We start from the raw sequence: 5,944 nt of genomic DNA on the forward strand, positions 1-5,944 counted from the left end.
CTCCAGCCCAGCACGCATTCTCCTGCCAGCCTGCGCCAGTCCTGAGGCCAGCAGAGGAAATAGAACAACGAGACCAGCGGGCTCCAGGACAGAAACCAAAACCCTCTTGGAGAGGCACACAGGCGAACGGGGATGCCTGGGGGATCCGCTGATCAAACTCTCTCCCTCTCCCCCCACCTTTCTCTACTGGAACTGGTTGTTTTAAGATTCAGGGGGATAAGAAGGGAGAGATGCAACTGAGGACAGTGAAGCTGTCTCTATCTGCATTCTCAGGTCAAAAGGACAGCCCCCCCCCTCCACTTTCTTGCAGCGTTTATTAAGCACCTACTATGTGCCAGGGAGGTGAGAGGTGGTGCCCGTTTCCTCCACGGCTCGTCACTGTAAGTAGAAGGAATCCAACAGCTAAGGGCTGAATGCTCCCAAACCCCGTGGGCGCTTTCTGAGACTGAGGGTGAGTGCAGGAACGAGGCCTTCACTCGAGAAGGTTCTGCCTCCGGAGCTGAGGGATGGGGCCCTCCAGAAGCACCCAGGCCCCAGGAAGTACAGAGAAGGGAACAGACCACTGTCTCCAGACCCCAACATGCTCCGGAGGCTTCTTTTCCTTGCCATCAGTCAGCCACTCTCCAAGCCCCACCCTGCTCCCTCCGCCATTCACTGGGTTGTGTATTTAAATCAAGGCACCGCAACCGCAACCGCAGGACCCAGATAACCTCAGGGAGTGCACAGACCACCCCAGGCCCCGCTGGGCCCCTGAGCGCTGAGAAGTCACACCCTGCACAGCCAGCAGGCCTCGCCATCCCTGCTCCGGTCCCTGGGTCCGTGTGACCCCCAGTGCCCTTCCGGAGTGCAGTGTGAGCACAGCCAACCGTTTAAATATAAAAATTCAAATCGATGCAATGTCTACTGTAAGGCACCTTCGAAATCAAAGGTCATTTTTTAAACTTTGGTGCCAAAGAGCATGGATGCCCGGGCTGAGGTGCTGACGTGGGGTGGGAGGAGCTGTGCAGCTTTCCGGGCCCCCCCCCCCACTGAAGACGCTGGGTTCTGCGTGTTCCAGGCAGACACACAGCTCCTAGAGTAGGCCCTGCTCCACACTGAGCCCCCAGCCACTCACCCAGACAGCATGTACTGAGCACCTACTATGTGCCGGGCACTGTCTTAAGCCCTGAGAGTACAACATGAAGACCAGACAATGCACACGTATTCACGTTTCCATATTCAAACACACAGATGGCTCTGCAGGCGTCCCTCCACATCTGTCTGAAACGGCTGCACAAAACCCACCGTCTGAACAGACTATTCTTTTTTTATCGGTTTTAAGCAGTCCCCTGTTGCAGGGGGGCTGTGAGCAGCGGGGGCACTCTGAGAGGTGGTGTGCCAACCGTGAGTGCGGAGAGGGCAGGTGCTGGGGAGGACAGACCTGGCACTCCACTCCACGCTGGCCGCCAAGTCACGAGGGGCTCTCGTGCGTTCCAACAGCTCTCCTAGAGGGAGAGCAAGGTGGCAGCCCTTGGCCCGGCCCGGGGACAGTAGATTCTTGGATTCTGCAAAATATAATTGTGAAGGCCGATCTGCCAGTGGAGAAATATGCAGCACATTCGCAAGCTAAATATAAATAATATTGATTCATCTGCCATCTTGAATGATCCATTTCACTTCTGTTTTCCATTAGCATCAATAATCGCAAGCTGACCGCCCTGTAGACGGGTTACACTGCCCTCTGAAGGGTGCAGTCAGCCCCAGGGTCACGCATCTAGGAGTCTCAGGCTAGCTTCCAGAACAGTCCGGCACCTTCCCAGGTGTTTTCTCTCCCTTTTATCTACTCCTCACTGCAAGCCCAGCAAAGAAGGGGTGGCTCAAAAGCACCCCTGCCACCCCCCTTTTGGAGGCATTCTGCTCTCTTTGGCAGCTGCCCCTGGTTCTGGGAAAACAGTCCAAGGTTCACTTCCAGGCTGAAGGGAAGGAAGCCGACACGGCTGGATGCACAGCCCAACTGAGCCCGCAGGGTGCCGCCGTGCTGCTGCCAACGCAGGGGCAGAACCAGGGCCCGCTTCCTCTCCAGGACAGAAGCCACGGTGGCTTTCCCATGGAGCAGCGGGTCCCTCGTCCTTCCGCAGCACCCCCACCCCCACCCCGGGCACAGAGTGCGCCCACAGCAGGGACAGCCGACAGGAGGCCCAGGCCTCCCACACACCCTCCCACACGACCAGGCCTTTGAGAGCTGCTAGTGACAGAACCAGGGCACGGGAAGCCACACGGGTCCCTCGCCGGCTGGCCAGCAGGGACACAGGCTAAGGAGTCATGAGGCCTTCCGTCCACCCCAGCCAGCTGTCAGAATGCCCCAAATTCGGAGTGAGCCTGCTAGGGAAAGAGAGCCGTCCTCCGCCTGCTGGCGAAGCAGGGGCCCTGACTCGGACGCATTAACGAGCTGGAGACCACTGCGCACACCTCGCAGGCCCCGTGGTTTTCCTGCTTCCTCATCAGGGCTGATTACGGGTCCCAGCAAAGTGCGGGGACAGACAGGCTGCTGATGGCCAGGCTGGAGGGAGCCAGGGGGAGGAGGGGCCTCCGAGGATGGCGCTTCAGGTCCTCTGTGTGACAGTGTGTGCAAGTGTTCCAAATGCCCAAGGCCTTAGACACAGCCACAGCTACTGCTCTGCCCCATGACTGTGGAAGGGTCTAGAACCTCCCCCTTTGCCTTCACCATCTAACTGGCCAAGCGGCTCCTACGATTGTCCAGGACAAACACGGGTCACCCCCGCCGCAGCGTCCCCTGCTATATGCGGCTTCCTGAGGAGACCCCAGGGCCCCCTGGGCTCACTCAACCACAAATGCTCCCTCAAGGAAACAAACGTGCTCCTGAATTGGCCGAAAGGGCAGTGCCAGAGCCTGAGGTCACCTCCCATCTGTGGAAAAGTGAGGAGTCGGGTGCAGTGAGGGGCCGCGCCAGCCCAGCCGTGCCAGAGGGACTCAGGGTTCCATGTGGAATGAGTGGGGGTTGGCCACGCAAGCAGGGGGGGAGGGGCGCGGCCCTCCTGTGAGGGGCTTTTCTGCTCCCAGCCAGGCTCAAGAGAAGAAAACCAGAACCCTGGTAGGAAATGAGTCCCCTGGGGTCCCCACTGCTAATCCTTGGCCATGTGGCCCAGCACCAAGGCCCTCGTCTGTCACTATCATCCCCAACACGCAGAACTTGCTGCCTATTGCAGTCCCGGCATCCACCATCACTAGCCGATGCCCCGCACGGCCAGGGCGGGCTCCAGCCTTCTCGGGGAAAGAGAAGAGAGGCGTCACCCTGTGACCAGCGGGAAGCAGACACCCTACCAGTCACTGGGCTCTCGGAGCCCCCGACACAAAAACAGCCAGCCTTCCCGTCCAGCTGCGTGAGAAAAGTCAGGCCCCACGGCAGGCGGTGACAGGGCACACAGCTGGCCCGCAGCCTGGCCTCCTCTCTTCTTAGCTGGTATTTTGGCCACATAGGCCGAGCCTGGACCACGGGTGCCCAGCAGATAGCAAGCTGACACCTCAACCCATTCTGAGGGTCCCCCGTCTGAGGAGCGGGCGGGAGTCTGGCCACAGGGGATCTTGCTCTGCCTTCTTTCACCTGCTTTAATCCACCCGTTTCCCACCACCCCTATCGATGCTCCCCACCCTCCTGCGGACATTCACCAACTCACGGTGCGGCCTCCAGCCAACGGGCACAAGGACACCTCCAGCTGTGGCTGTCCCTACACCTGTGGCCAGGTGCAAGCAAGTGCTCCTAGAGGAAGCCAGCGTCGATGCAGGGAATGAAGCACACGCATGCACACACACATATGCACATGTGTGCACTTGAACATGCACACATACACACGCGCACATGCACACACACGCACTCTCCTCGCTGTTAAGGACCTGAAGTGATGTATTCTGTTCTCCCGGCTATAATTATTTTAGCGTGGGAGACAAATTCTGTCTCCAGTATCTCGGAAGCGCGGCACTAGAACACCGCATTCTAGGTCCTGGAAAACCTCAGCGGTACCCAGCGCTTCCCTCCACACCAACCACACAAAAGCTCTTCAGATGGCCGAGCACACACAGGGGCCCTGCACGGAGGGTTTCATGCCTGCTCCAAGCCGCCCCACTTAGACCAAGAAACCTAGGAACCATGCATGCAGGTAACCATGGCAACTTCAGGGAAGTTTTAAAAAAATAAGTTTGTGAGTTGTTGGTTGTTATTTGGTGCTTGAGTAGGTTGGGCTCTTCCCTCCCTCTTTAAGATGACAAGATCCCTGAGTAACGCTTTTACGAGTTTTTGGGTACACCGTCCGAGACCCTTCCAAGAAGGAGGCGGTGTCTTGTCTGAGCACCATCCACACAAGTCCTGTTCTGTCCTCCTCCAGGAAAGCCATTCTCCATGGGGTGACCTTGAGCCAGTGTGCCTCCCACATGTGCCCCTCTGGGCCCCCCATCCTCTCCAGGACTCCTGAAATTGGAAATCCAGACCCCTCGAGATCCCACCCAGGTCCAAAGAAACCACTCACACATCTCCTGATGTTGGGTGAGGGTCAGACAACCCTGTCAGATCCTAATCCCCACATGCAAAGTCGCACACAGACTCACACACACATGCGTGTAAACAACGTCCCCCCACAAATGATGTCCTGCCCACACCTGGAAATGCCTGGTGCCCCTCAAAAGGGCCTGGTGGCCTCAGTGGAAGCCAATGGAAGCTACTGCCCAGGGCACCAACTGACCCTTCTCCATGAAGCTGATGGGAGCAGGCTTTCGATGCCAAGGGACATCCTCACACGCGGGCACACGCCGCCATCAGGTCCCCACTGGCCACTGCGGGCGTGTTAGGTCACCGTGGCAGGCAGCTCCCCCCAACAATGCATGCTGCCTTGACTATCTGCAAAGCACCTCCAGCAGACAACAGCGGGCCCCACCCAGCCCGCACTGTCAACAGTTTGAAGTTAGTTTATTACAGATCCGACGTGGGGGCGCTCAAGAGCGCCTGACGCCACTGCAAGGCTCTGTGTCACAGCTGTGGTGCCAAATGGCTGGGCACATGGCTGTGAAAACAGGAATATTTTTTTAAAGGCAGAAAAGTCCTAAATGGCCCTTTCAGCCTTTCGGTGCTCATAATTGTAGTATCCAAGTTAATGAGAGGCCTGGCGTGCTGGCTGGCTGAATACCGGTAATGCCACAGCCTCGGCCTCACGTGGAGCAGCTCCATCACTCCATCACTCCGTGGAAATCAGACCCCGGTGGTGGGGGGGGAGGGGCGAGCAGGGCGGCGGGGAAATGCACGAAATAAAGAGCGCTTCCAGGAATGACAAGGCGCCCACGCAGGATCATGTCATCAATTAGCCAGTAGGAGGGCCAGGAGCACTCGGCACCTCATTTCCACAAAGACAAAGTTTCCTTGAGGAAACTGCCAGCGTCTTCAAGACACTGAAATAAGACACAGAACAAATGAAGGAGGCAGGCCGCCGGCTTGGCCGGGGCTCCAACGCCCAGCTCCTGGCAGCCTGGCACAGGGCTGTGTGGAGTCTGGGAGTGTCCAAGAGGTGAGCACACACAACACACTTGCACACATAACACTATGCATGCACGCGCGCACACACATGTGCACACATGTCATGTGTGTGCACATATGTACGTGTGTGCACCATGTGTGTGCACATGCAAGCACGTGTACGTGCTGTGTGCATGCACACGTGCAAACACACATGTGCCGTGTGCACATGCACACACTACTCTCACATCGGGGTCCACTGTTCTGACCCAAGCATCCCTCTTTGTGGCTCTCAGGGGTGCCACGTGCTCAGGAGACAAAGTGGCCGGCAAATGTGTGATCTAGAACTTCGCCCTAGGGCCTACAGCTCACCCCCATCTGTGAGGAGACCCCTGGGGTCTTCAGGCGATGGAGCTGAGTCTGTCAGGCCCTTCCACCCACACCCCC

This window comes from Hipposideros armiger, unplaced genomic scaffold, assembly GCF_001890085.2.
Source record: "Hipposideros armiger isolate ML-2016 unplaced genomic scaffold, ASM189008v1 scaffold_87, whole genome shotgun sequence".
NCBI lineage: Eukaryota > Metazoa > Chordata > Mammalia > Chiroptera > Hipposideridae > Hipposideros > Hipposideros armiger.